The following is a 23,113-nucleotide window of genomic DNA, read 5'->3' as shown; positions in this document are numbered from 1 at the left end:
AACATTTCTCCTTCTATCACCCCTCTCCAACACTATGCCACATCTCTCCCTCCATTCCCTTCACCACTGTCCAATATTCCTCCCTCTTGCATCCCTTTCAATCTGTCCCATTGTTCCCTTGCCACATTTCTCACTCTCATCTTTTTCTTCCCTATCACATTCTGTACCTTCCTCCCCACGACCAAAAATTCTCCTCTTTCTTCCATTTGCTGTGTGTGTGCCGTGAGGGAGGTCTGGTGCCCCAGAGTAAGAGCAGGGGTGCCCACACTTTATGGGCTTGCGAGCTACTTTATAATGACTAAGTCAAAATGATCTACCAACAATAAAATTAAAAAAAAACACAAAGCACAATGAAAGGCAGAGAAAATGTTAATTATTCATATTCCGGGTTTTTTCAAAGAGGTCACGGCAGATGATTCTATGCAATGTCACCTCGGTAACAATATACAAAAATAGACAAATACACCCCCTCCCTTTTTACTAAACCACAATAGTAGGTTTTAGCACAGTGAGTTACGCTGAATGCCTCGCGCTGCTCTCAATGCTCATAGGCTCCCTGTGCTAAAAAACAATATTGCGGTTTAGTAAAAGGGAGCCATAGTGCAAAATATAGACAGCAGATATAAATTCTCAAAACAGACACATTTTGATCACTAAATTGAAAATAAAATCATTTTTCCTACTTTTGCTGTTTGGTGATTTCATGAGTCTCTGGTTGCACTTTCTTCTTCTGACTGTGCATCCAATCTTTCTTCCTTTCTTTCAGCCTCCTGTATGTTTCCTCTCCTCCAGACCTCATTCTCTCCCCCAACTTTTTCTTTCTGTCTCCCTGTTCCCCCTTCTTTCTGTTTCCCTGTCTGCCCCCTTTCTTTCTTTCTCCGTGCCCTCCCCCAAGCCACTCGGTTTGCTGCCACCGCCATCGGGGAATAGCCCCCAAGCCACCGCTGTCCCAAGCTTTCCCTGCAGAAGCGTCGCGCTGACCAGCATTCCGCTCCCTGACGTCAATTCTGACGTAGGAGAGGAAGTTCCGGGCCAACAAGGCATTTCTCCTCATTCCATCCAGCCTGAGCCCCATCCCTCCTTGATCCAGCATTTCCCTTCTGTGTTTGTCAGAATTACCATTCCACCTATTTTCCAGCATCACCCTTCTTTGTGTCCATCTCACCTATATCCTTATCTCACCACTTTTTCAGAATCTTCATTTGTCTCTGTCCTTGTTTTTACCCTATGTTCACCATTTGCCCTTTCAATGTCTTTATCTCCCCCCCACACACTTTTTCAGCATTACTTCTATGTCTCTATTTCACCTCCTCTTCATGTCCCCTCTGTATCTCTATCCTTATTCAGTAGGTCCTGCTTACCCTTTCTCTTCTTTGTGTCACTATCTCCATTTTCAGCTTTCCCCCCTTTTCCTTTGTTACTGCACCCGGTAGCCAGAATCTTTCCACCCTCCCTCCACTCCGGCCCAGCCCAGTATGAAATATTTCCTTTTGTTTCCCTCCCCTCTCTCTCTCTCTCTTCTGCTCCCTCACCCACGAGTCCTGTATCTGGCCCTCTCCCTTCTACCTGCACCTGGCAACACCCCCCCTGCTCCGCGGCTCTCTTCAGCAAATCGTCAGCAGCGGTGATCAAGACAAGCTGCCGACATCGAGGCCTTCCCTCTACGAGTCCCGCCTTTGTGGAAAAAGGAAGTTGAAGCAAGCGGGACTCGCAGAGGGTAGGCCCCGACATCAGAAGCTTGTGTCGATCGCTGCTGCTGAGTTGCTGAAGAGAGCCACGGAGCAGGGGGTGTGGCCGGAAGCAGGTAGAAGGGAGAGGGAGATAGGAAGGCTGTAGAAGCTCCGGAGCATGACACCGACCCCGGCCAGGATGATTTCTTTTTCAGGCGTGCAGCTTACAAGTCCGGCGTCGTGGCGGGAAATAGCCATGCTGAGCAGTGAGCTCAGCACGTACACAGATGAAAGCCTTGCTTGCTGATTGGTCCGGCGGCACGGTGGGGCGGGGCCGCCGGACTAATCAGCAAGCAAGGCTTTCATCTGTGTACGTGCTGAGCTCACTGCTCAGCATGGCTATTTCCCGCCGCGACGCCGGACTTGTAAGCTGCACGCCTGCATCGCCAGAATTTAGGTAGGCTGTTTTCATTCCCGTGGGAGTCCCGTGGGCCAGGGGGCGTCCCCGTGGGAGTCCTGTGGGCCAGGGGGCGTCCCCGTGGGAGTCCTGTGGGTCAGGGGGCATCCCCGTGGGAGTCCCGTGGGCCGGGGGCGTCCCCGTGGGAGTCCCGTGGGCCAGGGGGGGAACCCGCGGGATCCCCGTTCCCGTGCAGACCTCTAGTCTCCAGCCACTTGGTCAGGGGGGTGCTAATTGATTAATGTGGCATTACCACATGGGCCCTTAGTGCTTAAAAAAATAGATGGCAGTAAGAACCGAAATAGTAACTTTGTTTAATGACCATGTCAATGGCAAAATTAGTGCATGGCCATTAATTAAGAAAATGGTAAAGTCGACCATCTTCTGGCTGCGGCACAAGTGGTCTTAGCACGCAGAAAAGTCATGCATTAGCAGCATGCTAAGACCATTTTTGCTGTGGCTTTAGTAAAAGGACTCCTAATCCAATATTGATCCATCCTGTGTGGGTTTTATTATCAACTGCTGGAACACTTCTCCATATAGAGAATCCAGGATCTCCCTACTTCTAGGCGACCCTGTAATGGAGATACCCTTATTAACATCTGGCATATTAAAATTACCTGTTAGTAAATTATAAGAACATAAAAATAAACTTACTGGGTCAGCCCGATGGTCCATCAAGCCCAGTAGCCCGTTCTCACAGTGGCCAATCCAGGTCACTAGTACCTGACCAAAACCCATAGAGTAGCAATATTCCATGCTACCAATTCAGGGCAAGCAGTGGCTTCCCCCATGTCTTTCTCAATAACAGACTATGGACTTTTCCTCCAGGAACTTGTCCAAACCTTCCTTAAAACCAGCTCGCTATCCGCTCTTACCACATCCGCTGGCAACGCGTTCCAGAGCTTAACTATTCTCTGAGTGGAAAAAAATTTCCTCCTATTGGTTTTAAAAGTATTTCCCTGTACTGTAACTTCATTGTCCCCTAGTCTTGTAATTTTTGACGGAGTGAAAAATCGATCCACATGTACCCATTCTACTCCACTCAGGATTTTGTAGACTTCAGTCATATCTCCCCTCAGCCGTCTTTTTTCAAAGCTGAAGAACCCTAACCATTGTAGTCTTTCCTCATACGAGAGGAGTTCCATCCCTTTACCATCTTGGTCGCTCTTCTTTGAACCTTTTCTAGCGCCACTATATCTTTCTTGAGATAAGGAGACCAGAATTGAACACAATATTCCAGATGAGGTCGCACCATGGAACAATACAGGGGCATTATAACATTCTTACCCCCTTTTCTACCCACACTGAATGGTTTGTGCTGCTCCCAACGCTCATAGAATTCCTATGAGCATCGGAAGCAGCGCGGGCCATTCAGTGCGGCTCTCTGTGCTATAAAATGCTAGTGCAGTTTAATAGAAGAGGGGGTTAGGCTTGTTAACTATCCCTTTTAAAATAATTCCTAGCATCCTGTTTGCTTTCTTGGCCACAACTGAACTTTTGCCACCTATCCCATGACACTTTAATTTTCTAAGGAGCCTCTCGTAAGGAACTTTATCAAAAGCTTTCTGAAAATCTAGATACACTATATCAACCGGCTTACCTTTATCCACATGTTTATTCACACCTTCAAAGAAGTCAAGCAAATTGGTGAGGCAAGATCTCCTTTGGCTGAACCCATGCTGACTCTGTCTCATAATCTTACCCTTTTACATCCATATTTTGAATGTCTTCAATTAAAATTCTGTCCGCTTCTGTCTGTGATGGAGGCCTGTTTATCACACCAATGTAAATACATTTTCTAGTCCCTCATTTGCTTACCGTATATACTCGAATATAAATCAATCCGAATATAAGTCGAGACCCCCATTTTCCCCCCAAAAGGAGGAAATATGGTTGACTCGAATATGTCAGATGACTTAATATTCAAGTGCCCTGCCTGGATCTGCACCCAGCGCCTCCTCCCTCCTCTGTCAAGAAGCCACTCGGCGCTGAGCAGCAGTAGCGCCAAAGCATGCTCCTGCTTATGCCGCTCAGAGGCTGAAGAAACCAGAACTCGCACCAGCCACGGCAGTGACTGACTGACCGGGTTAGCAGTGGGGCAGGAGTGCGGAAAGCTCGCACCTCTGGACCACCAGGGATCGGCAGAGCAGGTACGACGGACAGGGCAGGGAGGGGGGGTCAGGGTGTAGAGCTGGACGGCAGCCTGCAATAAGTCTGGGAGGGGGGCGCTGGCCCAAATATAAACTGGAACCCCCATTTTTGGGCCAATTTTGTGGCCCCAAAATCCTAGTTTATATTCGAATATATAATAAGAAATCTACACAAATAAATGGAATTGCATATTGTGAGGCAGAAAAAAAGAGAGCTTATACTGTACTTACAAAAAAAAAAAAAAAAAAATCAGTCCCGGCCATAGTAATAGATGTGCCCTTAATTGTTGAGTGATGCTATGTACCATATAACATTTGTTCTTATTAGCTCTGAATATAGTGCAGTCACCGCAGCAACACAGTTATTCACCCATTTTTGACATTTTTAGATATTTACCTGCATTTTTAAAAAACAATAGTAGTCAAACCTCTTATTATTCTTTCTATCCATCTGCAAGTCAGAACCCTTGACCTGGGACCCATTGCTGTAATGCTGACTTGCATCAGTCTCAACAATTATGAGCACATCATTTATTGTGGTTTCTTTAGTACTGTATGTACAATAGGAAGTCTGGCAGTGTCTCTTTAAATATGCAAAGAATGGAGATGTGATCTTTAATAACATGAAAGACATCATAGTTTCTGTCACAGTTCACAGACTTTGCTGTTATAATATGGTGTACAATCTGTATCCTATTCTCATCAGAACTCTACTTTTGAAGTTCTAATTGTTTCTTATGAACAGCAATAATACATTTCTGTCAAAGGCACCACTGGTTAGTGTGAAGGATGCTATTTATAAAAATATGGAAAAAAACCAGATAATCTAATAATACAAAGAAACTTGGCTTACCATAAACATCAGCTTAACTGAATATCATTTAGCAGATACAATATCACTTGAATAGTAGATTCAACCCATTCTTATTTTACCAATGACTCCAATTTGTGCATCTCTTATGGTCTTAATTTGGGAAGGCATTCACATAAATGATTATTTTAAAAATGATATCAAAATATCATCAGGCTAGTCTTTAAAAAACGACCCTGGATCCGAATGAACTACAGACCAGTCTCAAACCTTCCCTTCGTTTCCAAGATCCTTCAAAAGACTGTACTATTGCAACTGCATGCCTTTGTCAACAGCCAGAATGCCTTCTCCCTGTACCAATCTGGCTTCAGAAAATTCCATAGCATGGAAACGGTCCTGGTGGACATTATCGATGACTGCTGGATCCTGGTCCTCATAGACCTCAGTGCTGCCTTCGATACCATCGATCACTCCTGCCTCCTCACCAGACTCTCAAATAGTGGAACCAGGGATTAAGCACTCCAGTGGTTCTACTAAAATCCACTCTATTGCGACCCAAACCAAAAAAGTAAAGTACCGCAAGGCGCTCTCTGGTCCCCTCTACTTTTCAACCTCTATATCAGACCAGTGATAGACATCACCTTAAAATACCACATAAAAATCCATTCATTTGCCAACGACATACAACTGTTCCTACCACTAGGCTCAAACCGAGTGGCTCAAATCTCCAAACTACATGACTGCCTCTGGAAATAAAAAGTTGGGTGACTAAAAACAAACTGCAACTAATTGCGGCGAAAACCAAGCGCCTCTGGATATGCAGAAGTGTCCTAGAACTCGCCCACCCATTGATCAAATGGGAATTTGCCACTTTGATGGCTAAAGAAAATACACAGCCTGAGAGATATGTACTGTTTCATTCATATTTTTGGCATGTGGAAAGGGGGCAGTGACTACTGGGGGAGCGTTGGGGGTCATCATGTTTATATCTCTCCAGTATCTCTCTTGTTTATATCTCTGGTCAGATTGGGCACCTTTTTGGGAATTACAGGTCTAACCCCAGACGTCAAAATTATTCCCTAGAATTATTCCTCAATGTTTGATTATGGCAGAAAATGTCCAAATCATAAGACTGCTCTAATCTCTCCCAAACCATGCCTCTAACACAGACCCTTGAGATTTAAATGAACTAATGATCAACAGCATAGAAATCTGTCTAGAATAAAGGTTTCAAAAATAGCAAATTGGAAGGGTGTGGCAAGAAAAACATCCATCTGCCCCTTTATATCACTTTTTGGATGTTTTTATGTTTTTGAAAATGAGCTCCAAAGTCTATCTTACTAAAGCTACCATATGACATGAGAGAGAAATAGTCATCAGTTGGTACAAAATATAAAGAAGAAAATCAAGGAATATATCAGACGTGAATATTGTTCAAAAATACCATCCTGGAAGCCCAGATAAGATATATTCCATGTTTTAAAAAAGGAGAAAGAAAGACCAGAATGCAGCCAGTGTGGTTAATGAGTGAGCTAAACAAGAATCCATCAGAAAGTAGAAGAAGAATCCGACTGAATATAATGGTAAACAGCACTAGGAATGTCAAATCAAATGCAAGGCACTAATAAGGAAGGTGACGAGAGACCTTGAAAAGAAGATTGCATTGGAAGCAAAAACATACAGTAAAAACTTTTTTAGGCATATTAATAGCATGAAGCTGGAAAGAGAATTGGTTGGACCGCTAGATGACCAAGGAATAAAAGGGGCTCTCAGAAAAGACAAGGCCATAGTGGAGAGATAAAATTAATTCTTTGTCTTGTTCTTCTCTGAGGAAGATGTGGTAGACTTACCAGTACTAGAAATGGTATTCAATTCTGATGAATTGGAGAAACTGAAACAAATCTCTATAACACTGGATGATGTAATGGGTCAGTTTGACAAACTGAACAGTAGCAAACCACCTGGACCAAACGGTATAGAAACATAGAAATATAGAAACATAGAAGATGACGGCAGATAAGGGCCATAGCCCATCAGGTCTGCCCACTCTACTGACCCACCCCCAAATCTACTATCCTAGGGATCCCACTCCTGGTGACAGGTTCCCAGAGTTCTAACAGAATTGAAAAATGAACTTGCAAAGCTATTGTTAGTCATTTATAATTTTTCTCCAAAATCCAGCATAGTACCAGAAGACTGGAGGGTGGCCATCGTGACACCGATGTTTAAAAAAGGGTTCTAGAGGTGAACCAGGAAAATATAGACTAGTGAGTCTGACGTTGGTGCCATGCAAAATGGTAGAGACTATTATAAAGAACAAAATGACAGAACATATAAATAAGCATGAATTAATGAGAGAAAGCCAACATGGATTTAGAAAAGGGAAATCTTTCCTCACCAATCTACTGCATTTCTTTGAAGGAACGAATGTACATGTGGATAAAGGTGAGCCAGCTGATATTGTGTATTTGGATTTTCAAAAAGTATTTGACAAGGTACCTCATGAAAGACTTCTGGGGAAATTAGAAAGTCATAGAAGAATTTTGTCCGTTCATCATCTCTCCTATTCTGTACACTGATATTCATTGCTTCTACATTGTAACCTTGTCGCTGATTGTCCAGCTTTTATCTTATTGTATTTGCATTCTTTGTACTTGTATTCATTGATTCTTCATTGAATACAATGACTATGTCGCTGATTGTCTAGCTCTTCTTACTGTAAACTGCCTAGAACTTCCATGGCTTTGGCGGTATATAAGAAATAAAATTATTATTATTATTATTATTATAGGAGGTAATGTCCTATAATGGATTAAGAACTGGTTGAAAAACAGCAAACAGAATAGGTTTAAATGGTAAGTATTCTCAGTGAAGAAGGGTAAATAGGGGGTTCCCCAGTGGTTTCTGCTGGGACTGTTGTTTTTTTAACATCTCTAGATCTTTGATAAATATAACTAGTGAGTTAATTAAATATGCTGATGACACAAAGTTGTTCAAAGTTGTTAGATTGCAAGAGGATTGTGAAAAATTGCAAAAGGACCTTGGGAGACTGGGCATCAAAATGACAGATGACATTTACAGACTCTTTTACAAAGCCACGCTAGCGGCTGCGCTGCGCTAACGGCCCCGAAGTCCATAGAAATTTAAAGGGCTTTGGGGCTATTGCCGTGTGGCAGCCGCTAGCACAGCTTTGTAAAAGAGGCCATTAATGTGAGCAAGTGCAAAGTGATGTAAGTGGGAAAGAGGAACCCGAACTATAGCTACGTGATGCTGGGTTCTATATTAGGAGTCACTGCCCAGGAAAAGGATCTAGGTGTCACTGTCGAGGATACGTTGAAACCCTCAGCAAAATGTACGGTGGCAGCTAAGAAAGCAAATAGAATGTTAGGAATTATCAGAAAAGGAATGGGAAACAATGGCTCTATGGGATGGCCACTCCTCAAATATTATGTGCAGTTCTGGTCGCCGAATCTCAAAAAAAGATATAACGGAATGAGAAAAGTTTCAAGTTTATTTTGATATTCCGCCTATGTACCAGTCTAGGAGGTGTACATAAAATTAAAAACAAAACATAATTGTAGATGGTCTGTGCATGCGCTGGACCTCCGGGCCCGGCAGAGATTTTTTTTTCCATTTTTGGAGCCCGTGGTTTTAACCCGCTTAAGCCCGCGGGTTAAAACCACGGTCTTCCACTGCGGGGAAGGGTGGGAGAGTCAGGGCAGGCAGGCGATCCGGGGCAGCGGGAGAGTCGGGGGCTGCAGGAGGCGTTCGGGGCCGTGACTTTTATTTTTTAACTTTGCTTTTTTTAAGAGCATCGGGGCAGCAGGCAGGAGAGATTCTGGGGCAGAAGAGAGCAGGGCGTGCAGAGAGCAGGGCTTCGGAGAGTTGGAAAGACGTTTGTGACTGGTCCCCAGCAGTCGCTTCTTGGGATGATCGGCCAGCCCAGTTGGTTTGAAAAATTTGGTTGGTGAATCACGTCCCTGACTACTTTGCATGCGTTTCTCCTCATTTACATGCACGGATTCGAAGCGGATCACAGAAGAGGTTAGTGAATGGGGCTGGAAGGAAATCTGGTCACAAAGGGGTCGCAAACCGATCGGTTTGCTTTGTGAATTTTTAGTGTTTAGAGCTACAGCCTCAGCACCCTGAGGTTGTGGGTTCAAACCCTGTGGCGACCCTGGGCAAATCACTTAATCCTCTACTGGCCTAGGCACATTAGATAGACTGTGAACCCACCAGATAGGGAAAATGCTTGAAGTATCTGTATGTAAATTTGAGTGTGGTTCTATAAATATAAAAAGGTGCTATACAAGTCCCAGTCCCTTTCCCCTTCCCCTATCAAGTATACAATGTGTGACAGTGACCCTGATGAAGTAATGTCTACTCCTTCAGAAGCCTCAGCAAGTACTAAGAAAAGTAGGAGCTCTCCCTGTGAGATGGAAGTCAGAGGTGGGTGATGGCCAAAGCAGGAGCTTAAATTACTCAGGGGCAGTTCACTGCTGCCACCAGGAACATTCCTCAAGTATAAACCTTCCCTTTACTACCATTGACTTCTCCAAGTTCTGGTACAGAAGGGTCTGAGTTTCCAAGCAGGTGCAGGAAACAAATGTTCACCAAAAGGGCAACTGAATTAACTCTAGGGTTGCATGAAAAAAATTTGAAACAAAATACTCACAGAATCTGCAGGCAGCCTGCTCTCATTGGCTGGGCACCTAGAACAGAAAAAGGGCTGTATAGGAATAGGTACACAAGCACAACCTCCCTCCCCCCAACCCCCCCCCCCCCACAAAACAACAAAAAACAAAACAAAACCCAACAACAACCAATTAGGAACAGCAGGAATGAATTTGCATAAATAATATGATGAATTTATTCCAATGTTACTACAGTTACAATGCATATGATACAACAGGGGTGTCAAACTCAAATCACATAAGGGGCTGAAATCTAAAACGCAGGCTAAGTCGTGGGCTGGATTTTTTATTAAGATACTTTGGCCTTTGCTGACGTGCAGTGTGGGCCCCAGCGCCGGTGGCGGCTCCGATGCTCACAGGACTTCTGTGAGTGTCGGATCAATTGCCAGCGCCGGCGCCAAAATCCACACTGCGCGCCAGCAAAGGAGGGGGTTAGTCTTAGTAGAAGTATAGGGATGCAACCTCTCCAACCCCACGCCGGCTACAAAATAAATAAAAAAATATTTTCCTCTCTTTTAGGTCCTAGTTCACGCTTGCTGTCTAACACCAGCTCTGGCAGGATACACATTTCAAATCTGACATATTGTAATCACCAAATAGAAAATAAAATTATTTTTTCTACCTTTTGTTGTCTGGTCGTTTTGCTTTTGGTCCCAGTTTCTCTTTCTGATTTTGTCTATATTCTAATTATCTTTCCAGTGTCTGCTGTCCATTTTTTCTCCTCTTCTTTCTTGCTCCAGTCCCTGTCTCCAACATATTGATTTTTCCCTTTCAACTTTTCTCCTTTTTTCTTTTCTGCCTCTGTCCACTCAAATCTTGCCCTCTTTCTCATCCTTCTCCTTTTTAAATTTTCAGCTACCTATCAATTTTCCATCTTCTCTTATTCTGTAGCTCTCCCGTTTCCCATCTCACTCCTTTCCCAGCCTCCTATTTCCTTCTATCTCTTATCCTCTCCGTCCAACATTTTGATCCGTCTCTTTTCTGTTATTCTTCTTCCCTCCCCCCTTGATGCTGAACAATGAGATGGAAGGGGGGGGAAGAGATGCTGCATCTTTCTCTCCTTTCCACCCCCCAGGCCTAATATTTCTCCATCCCCTTCCATCTCCAGATTCAACTTCTCTCCCTTTCTCTTCCCAACTGCCCCCCATCCCATCTCTCCCCCTGTCTGCCTGTCTCCCTCCCCCCAGATCCACCATTTATCCCTTTCTCTTCCCAATGGTTCTCCCTCTTTCTCCACACTACCCCAGGTCCAACCACTCTCCCTTCATCTCGCTCTCTCCTTTCCCTCTGGTGCCGGTCCAATGTCGCTGCCAGGCTGGGGAATCTGCCGGCCTCGGCGATTCGGGAGTGCTGCACGTGGCTCCTCCTCCTGCTTTTTGCCTGCCGCGTTCTGTTTCCAATGACGTGCAACTTCCTGTTTCCGCCCGGGTGGACCGTGGCGGATGGAGGGCAGGAGGGAGAGCCACGAACAGCACTGCCGAGTTGCTTCCAAGGCCAGCGGACTTTCCGGCATGGCGGCGTCGGCATTGGACCGGCGTGGAGGGGAGGACACGCTGGGCTCAAAGGGGAAGATTGGGAACATTGCTGCGGGACACATAAAAAGGCCAGGCGGGCCGGATTCGGCCCGGGGGCCTTGTGTTTGACACATGTGTGATACAATCTTGGTAGAATGGTTTTGAATTTATCCACAGCATAGACACATTCATTGTCAATATCCCCCTCTTTTACTAAGGCGTGCTAGCTGATGTAGCGTGCGCTAAACGCTAACGTGCCCATAGAATATAATGCATAATACAAGGGCTGGTCACTGCTAAGACCCCCTGGTAATTTTCCAAGCATGGTATTTAATGCAATTGACCCTCAGAAATGCAACCACTATGAAACATATAGTTTCATAGTGGTTGGATTTATACATTATATCCTCACCGGGCCATTTTTGTTTTGTTTTGTTTTTAAATTTGTGAATATCTTAGTTTTTCATACAGTGCCAAAGTAAAACTTATTGTAGATAAGAGCTAATACTTAGCTTAGCTATACTGGTCCATTCTAAGGGATACTGTCACCAACATGTTTCACCCAACACGGGTTTCATCAGGGCTGTGATCCCTAGAATATTAAAAGACATTTAGAAACTGTATTAAACTCTAATATTCTTACAAACACTTAAAAAGCATTCACCTCTGAATAACTAAAGTATTTACCTCGATTAGAATGTGTTTCCCATGACGCGACCACTCTATAGGTTTTAAAATGGCCGCGGTGTGTTACAACTGCTGTTTAAATAGCCTCCCACCGGGGAGCCAGCACCGCCCCTCAAACCGGGTCAGCAGAGACCATGCTGATGTCAGCAAGTGGGCGGGGTGGCTGCCCGGAGGCGGGGCAAAGGATTTCATAATTTCAAAACCCCATACCGGGATCTTACAAAAATCTTTAAGCACTCCCTCCTTTCTGTATTAATATTAAAACTGAAAATGAAGGGGAAGAAAGCATAATCAGGCAAGACCTCATATAAGCGTTTGCCATTCCAGTTCTAGATTAAGGCCCCAAGGGGTAACTGTATTTAGACGGTATATCCACCTCTGCTCAAGGAAGTTCAGCTTAGCCTCAAGATTACCCTCTATCCCTTGACAGTAAGTTTATCAATTATTCGCCACCTAATCTGATCTACCCTTTGTTTCATATCTAACCAATGTTGGACCAGAGGGGCTGACAGGGATTCCGTGGTGATACGTGATTTATGCTCATTTAGACGCAAATGAACCGGTTGCTTAGTGCGACCTACATATACCAAAGGACAGGGGCACACTATTATATAGATCGCCCAATCAGATTGCAGTTGGTATCTTGTCTAGCCTGAATAACTCTACCTGTTTGGGGATCCTGCCAGCGGCCACCCTCGATAGTGTTAGGGCACCACTGGCAGTGGGAGCACCTAACATGAACCCCGACCTTATTATTTGAAGTGTTAGATCTTTCCAAAAACTGTCCAATAGTTCTCCCCCTGGTATATGCTATCATAGGGGGCTCTTCCAGGCCCCTTAAAGTATGAAGAATGGGCCAATGTGATCTAATAGAGCCCACCACCGCCTTAGTGACATCCGAATAGGGGGGGGGATACATACCAGTCTGGAGGAATTAACGTCAGAATGATGAATCCCCTGTCTCTCCTGTAACAACAGTTCACGGTTAGCAAACCGCGCTGGTAAATAAGCCTGTCTTATGGATTTTTGGGAATAACCCCTCGACAGAAAACGTTCTTTCATCTCTCTAGCCGCCTTTTTAAATTCACCCAAGTTGGAACAGATTCTCCTAGCCCTCAAGAACTTCAACCTGTAAGGGTGAAAGCTATAGAAATGTAATAAAGTGTTGCGGGCCACTGGCTTCCTAAACAATTTAGTGTTGAATTAGTTGCCTACCCTAGAAACTATGGCGCACTAGCCGATTTAGTGTGCTCTAAACGCTAATGTGTCCATTATATTCTATGAGTGCAAACTATATAGTTGAAAAAGTCTGTAAAGATGGGAAAGTAGAAATCAACACACAATACTTGCAATTGCAACACATAATACTTGCAATTCACTGTTACATATAGTGTGTAGCACTATATGTAACACTATATGTAACAGTGAATTGCAAGTATTATGTGTTGATTTCTACTTTCCCATCTTTATAGACTTTTTCAACTATATAGTTTGCAGTCATAGAATATAATGGACACATTAGCGTTTAGAGCACACTAAATCGGCTAGTGCGCCATAGTAAAAGGACCCCTATGTGATTAAACCTAGGCCCTCTTTTATTAAGATGCGCTAATCGATTTAACGCATGCTAAATGCTAACGTGCATTTTAATCTATGGACACATTAGCATTTAGAGTGCGCTAATTCAATTAGAACGCACTAATCGGTTAGCGCACCTTAGTTAAAGAGGGGGATAAAGTTCAATAATGTTGCTATCAACATTTTATTTGATAATTTTAACTTCAAGATGCTTTCCCCTCCCTCCACCGATTTACACAGCACCACAATCATAGTGTACCTAGAGCAGAGCTTCTCTAGCAGGATATACTGACTGCATGGACATAAAAGTTGCCATACTAAAACAGACCGAAGGTCCATCAAGCCCAGTATTCTGTTTCCAACAATGGCTAATCAAGATCATAAGTACTTAGCAAGATCCTAAATGAATAAAACATATTGGATATTGCTTATCCTAGAAATGAGCAGTGAATTTTCTCAAGTCCATCTTAATAATGGCTTATGGATTTAAGAAATTAGTCAAACCTTTTTTAAACCCTGCTAAGCTAACTGCTTTCTCCACATTTTCTGGCAATGAATTCCAGAGTTTAATTACATGTTGAATGAAGAAATATTTTCTTTAGTTTGTTTTAAATTTACTACTTAGTGCTCCCTAGTGATAGTCTTCCCATTCCACTCCACTCAGTATTTTATCATATCTCTATCATATCTCCCCTAAGCCATCCATTCTCTGAGCTGAATTGCCCTAGCTGCTTTAGCTTTTTCTCACAGGGAAGTCATCACATCCCCTTTATCCTTTTAGTCACTTTACTCTGAACTTTTTCGAGATGCAGTGACCAAAATTGCACACAGTATTTGAGGTGCATGGAGTGATACAAAGGCATTGTAACATTCTCATTTTTTGTATTCCTTTCCTTTCCTAATAATTCCTAATATTCTATTCACTTTGATAGCCATTACTGCACGCTAAGCAGAGGGTTTGAATGTATCATCAGTGATGACACCTAGATCCTTTTCCTGGGTGGTGATTCCTATTGTGGAAACTTGCATCATGAAGCTATAGTTTAGGTTCCTCTTTCCCACTTTCCCACATGTACCACATGCACTTACTCATCAAATAATAACAGAAATAAAAAACTGGATGACTGCAAACAAACTACAGCTCAACGCGTCAAAAGCAGAGCTTCTCTAGACAGCCTTTGGAACTTCAGGAAAGCCGTGAAAACCTTCCTCTTTACAAACCCAGCTCCTTAATGACCAGCATCCACATCCCTGACAGATGGATTGCAAAGACACCACCAAATATAAAAAACGGAATCTCACTAAAACTCGCTTGCCACCGCAAATATAACCATAATTAGTACCACATTCTCAAATAATCAAAGATGCACCCACCTGCTAAGAAAAGCTACTTTACCTCCATGTCCATTAAGTCTGTATTCTAAGTCTGTATGTTATGTCCACACTGTAAATGCTGAAATCTACTATACTGTATACTCTACTGTATACTGTAAACTCTGTATTTCTCACTGAAGTATGTCTTACCCTTACTATGAATGTACTCTTGTAACCCGTTCTGGGTTCCTTTGGGAATACGGGCTAAATAAATAAATAATGTCATCTGCCATTTGGATGCCCAGTTTCCCAGTTTCACAAGGTCCTCTTACAATTTTTCACAATCCTTTTGTGATTTAACAACTTTGTGTCTTGAGCAAATCTGATTAACCCACTAGTTATTCCTATCTCTAGATCATTTATTAATGTACTGAAAAACAGTCGTCCCAACACAGACCCCCTGAGGAACCCCACTTTTTACCCTTTTCCATTCAGAATTTTGACCATCTAACCCTACTCTCTGTTATCTATCTTTTTAACCAGTTCTTTATACACAATAGGACATTACCTCCTATCCCATGACTTTCTAATTTCCTCAGGAGTCTTTCATTGGGCACATTGTCAAATGCCTTTTGTCAATCTAGACACAGAATATTGACCGTCTCATATTTAACTACATGTTTATTCACCCCTTCAAAGAAATGTAGAAGATTGGTGAGGCAAGATTTCCTTTGACTAAATCCATGTTTGTCTCATTAATCCATGGTTATGTACTCTCTATAATTTTATTCTTTATGAGTCTCTACCTTTTTTCCTGGCACCAATGTTAGGCTCACCAGTCTATAATTTCCCAGATTGCCTCTGGATCCGTTTTTCAAAACTGGGGTTACATTTGCCACCCTCCAATCTTCTAGTACCATGCTGGATTTTAAAGATAAATTACAAATGACTCACAATGGCTCTGAAAGTTAATTTTTTCAAGTTCCTGTTCAGTTTGCAGTGATGCAAGTCTTAAAGAGACCACGCCCTGTTTATAGCCCTGCATAATCTTAGAAACCCTTATTAAGGTGTGTTACAATAGCATATGATATGAATGTGATATAAAAGAGGCATACTTGGTCTTGATTTATCTTTGCCATTTTTGGGACACAGCAGAAGTCTGCCTAGTGCTGCTGGCCTTATAGCCTAACCGCTGGAGTTGTGATCCAAGCCCACTCCAGCCCATTCAGATCTGTCCTGCATATTCAGGACATGGACTATATAAATCTGCATAGCACTGACCTCCCTTTCCAAAAACAGAACTGGAGTTGACATCAAAACACTGCTAAGATATCCTAGCAGAACATCTAGGGACCAGAGAACAGCTGCTTCTGGAATTCATTGGCATCTAAGCATCATGGGTATTTTGTAAGAATCTGACACCCCTCCCACACACTATGGCAGTTCTCCTGCTCTTTTTCATAGCCAATGCTGACAGCAACAAAACCAACAGAAACTTCTGTATAGTAATGATGACAGATTGACAGTTGCAGCATGGCACAGTGGACTATAGAAAAGATGGTTCACAGTGAGCATAGAAAAAAAATGGTACAAACAGACAAATATAGAATCTGTAAAACAGAACTATAAATTATTACATATCTCATTGCTGACTGTGATCTGCTGATGTCAGAAAGTCTGCTTACAGAGAGGCTTAATAAGGCAGCATTGCTCATTCTCTGGAGTCTGTGCAAGCACTATATGCCTGATATTTATAAAGACTTATACGGTTGGCATCGATGATAACTGCACAAATCATTTAAAAATATTTGTTCCTGTTGCATGCCACTAGCAATGCTCATCACCAGCAGCAAAGAAGACACGCTGTATCTGCTGAGAAAAGTCAAAGCCGAAAGTCATAAATGGGATTAGAACTGAACATAAACAAGATGAAGATTTTGAGCCTGAAAGCGATAGAATAGAAGTTGTAAAGGATTTCAGGCTCCTGGGTTCTTTCGTAAATAAAAAAGCAATGATCAGGAATAGAATAGTACTCCACAGAATAGCATTTGGTCACTGTGGCAGTGATGGTAGGAAGTAGAGAATGACACGGGAAAAAATTCTGTCCCCGTCCCCGGGCTACCATCCTCTGCACCGCCCCGTCCCCGCTGGTTCTTTCACCACCCCGTCCCTGTCTCTGCCTTCCCCTTCACTGCCCCGTCACCGTCCCTGCTGTCTCTTTCACCGTCCCGTCACCGTTCCCATCTTCAGCGTCTTCTCCTCTCCATCCCCCTATCCCCAGCACCCTTCACGCGGTCCAGCAGCTCCCTCACGCCGGCCAGCCATGCATTTCCCTCTCTCCCTCCTTTTCCCTTACCTTTTCTTCTTGAAACTGACGATTTCTATAAGGCTACGAGCTGTATTACAGCTGGAGCCTTGAAGTCGCGTCGGGTTGCCTGCTAGAAAAGTCTCCTCTGATGCAACCGGAAACAGGAAGTTGCGTCGGAGGAGACTTTTTCCAGCAGGCAACGTGACGCGACTTCAAGACTCCGGCTGTAATACAGCTCGTAGCCTTATAGAAATCGCCAGTTTCAAGAAGAAAAGGTAAGGGAAAAGGAGGGAAGGAGATGCATGGACGGACGGCGGGAGAGAGTGGGCTGCTGGATCGAACGCTCGTTCACCGCCCCGTGCTACCATTCACTGCTCCACGGGGTGGTGAATGGCCTTGTCCCCGAACTTGCGGTGACCTTTTTTTATGGTCACCGTTTTTTTATGGTCAGCCACGGGTAACAACCACCATGTCATTCTCTAGTAGGAAGCACTTGGGCGGTGGTACCCTCCTCTCTGCCCCTGCTCCTTCCACACACCCTGCTGCTCTGCCACCCATGCCACACTCACAACCTCCCTTCCCACCTACCTCATTAAATCTTCACCAGCATGAGCAGCTTCTCCGGCCTGCTGCTCGCACCAGCATTAGCTTTCCCTCTGACATCACTTCCTGGCCCCAAGACCCAGAAATGATTTCAGAGGGAAGCCAGGCCAGTGCGAGCAGCTGGCCTGAGAAGATGCTTGCATTGGCAAAGATTTAAAGAGGGATAGCGCGAGTGTGGTATTGTGTGTGGGGGAGGGGGGGAGAAGAGGTGCTAGCACCCCTACCATGATAGTACCCAGGAAGTCCAACCCCCCTTACTTTGCCACTGCTTGGTCACTCTTCAATGAAGGCTCTCAACAAAGTATTCAAAGGCAAGGAAATAACACTCCAAACAAAGGTCATACTTGTCCACACACTCATTTTCTCAGTGGTCAATTACAGATGCAAAAGCTGGACATTACAGAAACAAGACAGAAAGATTGATTCATTTGAACTTTGGTGCTGGAGAAGGATTTTATGCATGCAATCGACTGACAGAAGAACCAACAAATCGGTTCTGGAAGAAATCAAACTGGCTATGTCATTCGAAGCCCAAACGATGAAGTTACAACTGTCTTATTTTGGTCACACCATCAGAAGAGAGAGAAGATTGAAGGAACCAGGTGAAGAGGGCGACCCGCAATCAGATAGCTGGACATGTTGAAAACAACCATGGTGATGACGCTGGAAGACCTTACCGGATTAGCACAAAACTGATTTCTTTGTAGATCCTGTAATTCATCAAGTCACTAGGACTCAATGGCACCTAATTTATATGCATAATGTTATGCATATGTAAGGAGATGTCCCAGTTATAGAGTGGTCTATTGCTAGGGCACTCATCTAGGCCTTCTCCCATAATTGCTCTCTACATGAACAACTTCTCTGAGGCAGGTTTCCTTCAGAGGGGAGGAGGGATTTTCCTGTAAGCTCATGAGGTAGAAGTCCCTCCAAAAGATAGACTGAAATGAGGAGCTCCAATTCCCTTACAGTTCTAAGGTAGCCAATTAGGGTTCATAGACATCGGCGTGAAAGACAAAAGCGCGCGCCGACAATTGAGCGCAGTGCGCGCCGCCGCACCGCTCTAAATTACAGTTTTTAGGGTCTCCGACGGGGGGTTTTGTTGGGGAACCCCCCCAGTTTACTTAATAGACATCGCGCCGGCGTTATGGGGGGTTTGGGGGGTTGTAACCCTCCACATTTTACTGTAAACTGAACTTTTTCCCTAAAAACAGAGAAAAAGTGAAGTTTTCAGTAAAATGTGGGGGGTTACAACCCCCCCCACCCCCCACAACGCGGCGCGATGTCTATTAAGTAAAGTGGGGGGGTTCCCCCACGCCCCCCCGTTGGAGCGCTAAAAACAGTAATTTAGAGCGGCGCGCGCTGCGCTCAATTGTCTGGGCACGCCTTTGTCCCGGCGCGCTTTTGACCTGACACCGCCAATTAGTCCTGAGGTTGTAGAACACTGAATGCTTCACACTTCCTCTGTTTGTGTCTACTACTATTACTTATCATTTCTACAGTGCTACCAGACGCATGCAGTGCTGTACATTAACACACAAGCATAATCAATCTGCTGGCAACTAGCCTACCGGCTTCTGAGGCAAACCAGTTTCTTCCAGTTGTGTTTATTTTGGTAGAAGATCTCCTGTCTGTGAGGCTATTCTATTCTCACCTAATTCCTAATTTCTCCTTCCTCAGATCCACTTCCACACAAATACTTCTATAGAGAGCAGCATCGGAGTATTTAACCTCTACCGCAGCTTAGTAAAAGGGGGGGGGGGGTAATATGAGGGGAGTTAATCACGAATAATGGCTGGATCTTAGCCACTGTGTTGCCATCTCTTTCCCTCCTCGGAAGCATAGAAGTAGGCCCCTTTTCTGCTCCCTCTCCCCCTTGAAACAGAGAATAACAGCTTCTCTTTCTCTCTCCCACCCCTCTTAAGCGCAACTGGTGACCTTTAGTGCCAGATGGCGTGCTTCAGCTCTATAGCGTCCCTGTAGCAGCAATCAAAATGAGGCTCTTGGCGGAACTTAAATGAAGCCAGTAGCCAGATACATTTTTTTCTATTACTTTTTCAATATGCTCAATATATGTGTGTGAAGAATGCTTAAATTGTGTGTTTGACGCACGTGTTTTTTTCTGTTTAGTGTTTTAAATTAAACAGAGCAAATAATAAAAAATTTGCAGCTTTTGCATGGGAAGACATGATATTCATTCAAAAGTATACAGGAAAAGATTGTTTGGTGTAACACGTGCTGAGCTAAACAGAGTATTTCTCTGGTGTGCAGCTTTTGTTGAGTAGAGTTATTGTAATATTTTTCTTGTCTTCTCATTCTATGTATTTTTTCTGGAATTTTTTTCATTTCTGTGTCCGTAAAGTGACTAGCAATAGCTTTGCAGTACATGCGGTATATTTTTCCAGGTTCTAGACAGCCCATTCCCACAGTTCTTTTACATAGGGCTCCTTTTACTAAGCTGCAATAGTGGTTTTAGCACACAGAATTGCCACACATGTTAGACGCTAATGCCATCATTAAGCTGGCGTTAGTTCTAGCCACGTAGCGTGGGTTTAGCGCACGCTAAAATTCTGTGCGCGCTAAAATCGGTATTGCAGCTTAGTAAAAGGAGCCCATAATTTTTTGATATCTGTTCTGAAAATGTCAAAGAATAATTTACCACCAGATGAAAATGTTACAATGCCCTGGTATTGCTCTATGGCAGTGGTTCCCAACCCTGTCCTGAAGGACCACCAGGCCAGTCGGGTTTTTGAGACAGCCCTAATAAATATGCATGGAGCAGATTTGCATGCCTGTCACTTCAATTATATGCAAATCTCTCTCCTGCATATTCATTAGGGCTATCCCAAAAACCCGACTGGCCTGATGGTCCTCCAGGACAGGGTTGGGAACCACTGCTCTATGGTATGGCTGCATCTCGAATACAGTGTACAATTCTAGTCTCTGTATCTTAAAAAAGATAATAGTGGAATTAGAAAAAGTACAGAGACGGGTGATGAAAATGATAAAAGGGATATGATGACTTCCCTATGAGGAAAAGCTAAAGTGGCTAGGGCTCTTCAGCTTGGAGAAGAGGCAGCTCAGGGGTGATATGATAGAGGCCTATAAAATACTGAGTGGAGTGAAAAGGATAGATGTGAATTGTTTGTTTACTCATTCCAAAAATAGTAGGACTAGGGGGCATGTGATGAAACTACTAAGTAATAGATTTAAAACAAACCAAAGAAAATATTTCTTCATACAACATTTAATTAAACTCTGGAATCTATTGCCAGAGATTGTGGTGAAATCAGTTAGCTTAGCGGAGTTTAAAAAAAGGCTCAGATAATTTCCTAAAAGAGAAATCCATAGGCCATTATTGAGATGGCTTGGGAAAATCCATTGCTTATTCCTAGTATAAGCAGCATAAAACCTGTTCTACTATTTGGGATCTAGCTAGGTACTTGGGACCTGGGTTGACCACTGTTGAAAATAGGATACTGGGCTTGATGGACTTTCGGTCTATCCTAGTATGGTAATTCTTATTCTTATATACAAAAGCTTTATTTATCTACAGATAATTGAGAATGATGCTCTGGCTGCTCTTGTTATTTCTGCTGTTGTGGACTCATATGAAACAGGAGGAATACTTTTATTAGCATAGTTTTGTTTTTCCTCAAGATAAAGAAACTGTCTTGACAATGTACTATAGATCTTTGGATACTAGCTTTCTGGCGGCTAAAGTGTATATTTTCCCAGATGTCTCCAGATGGATGCAAATTAGTAGGAAGACGTTTTAGTTTATGTGTCCAGTTGTTGTTTCCATGGGAGCTACCTTTCAACTGAGATTTCCTTGTAAATCAATATAACCATTATGTATTCTTTGAGGCTTCTCAACTGCAATGTTCTTTTCAGTGTAGGGAACATTGCGACTTAGGGCCTGTTTTACGAAACCGCGCTAGCGGCTGTGCTGCGGTAACGGCCCCGAAGCCCGTAGAGATTTAAAGGGCTTTGGAGCCGTTGCTGCGTGGCTTCGTAAAACAGGGGGTTCGTTTCTTACTTGGGCCTTATAGTTACATGAGGTGAAACTTATCATATTTCCTTTGTATTTTTCTTTTTCTTTCCATCTTCATATGGATTTCTTTTAAACTAATACAGCAAAAAAAAAAATAAAATAAAAAAGCCTAACATTGGATGTGCTAATGCTTTCCGCAATAGATTTGAGATGTGCATATGCTATCCGTATGCCAAATATTTTTTTCTATCTTTTGAGGGGGGCATGTCAGGGTTGGAAAGTAGGCCTTCTTCTGCTAACCAATTAGTGCATCTAAGTTACAGCATGCTAACTGGTTAGCATGCAGATAACGTGGGAGCTGGGGTAGTGTTAAGTGCTCTCACAGGAAATTTAAAAAATGGTTACACACTAAGAGCAACATTAGCATATGCACCGATACAAACAGTGGATTATGTAGACTCTTCCAGAAACCAAATGTACAATAAACAGTGGTAATTATAATAATAATAAAGTTGGTCGAGGAAAAGACCTCAGAAGCCCCAGGCAAATCAACTAAGGAGGAATTCATCAGCAGGCGCTAACCTTGTTAGCACATGCTAAATGCCAAAGACACCCATTATATTCCTAAGGGCGTCTTTAGCATTTAGTGTGTGATAACGCAGTAGCACCCATTGATGAATTCCCCCATTAATGTCCAAACTGCAAAAGCACTCCTAACAAAGGGCTAGATTCACTAAAGTCCACATATCTATCCTATTCGTGTCCTATCCGTTTCCGAGTCATTCTGGCCGATCGATTCAGTAAACCTTGTCCATGCAAATGATCAAATCGTAAACACGCCCCCACGTCTCGCTGTTGGTTTTGAAGCACATAACACATGCGCTAGCTCTTTAGGACTTCACTACATAAAAATGGGGCGGGTTTTCATCCCGGACGTCATTGGCGGGCTCCGAATGTGCCTACCGCACAGTATTGTTATTGTAAAAAAATTGCAATATAAGAACTGTAGTTTTTACCAACCTCTCTTTTTTCTTAAGTGCTGTTGCAAGCTGTATAAGCTGTGACCGTAGCTTTTTGAAAAATTTGTTGGAGAGGTTTACGGAGAAATAGTATCGGAGGTTTGTAAGCGAGCTGTGGAATTCTTCGAGTTCGTCCTTATTTACGGATCGATCTTGAAGTTTATTGTGCGCTTCCAAACAGCTTAACATTTCTCTTAGGAAAAAAACTGTTAAGTTGCTAGAAGGCACAACAGTTAACAGCAGTTGAATGCGCTGGGATTACGTACTATTATATATAGCCTACGAAGCACAAAGCAACCAAAGGCGACCCC

The sequence above is a fragment of the Geotrypetes seraphini genome, chromosome 3 (assembly GCF_902459505.1).
Source record: "Geotrypetes seraphini chromosome 3, aGeoSer1.1, whole genome shotgun sequence".
Taxonomy (NCBI): domain Eukaryota; kingdom Metazoa; phylum Chordata; class Amphibia; order Gymnophiona; family Dermophiidae; genus Geotrypetes; species Geotrypetes seraphini.
The sequence above is the reverse complement of the archived record's forward strand: the minus strand, read 5'-3'. Positions refer to the sequence as shown.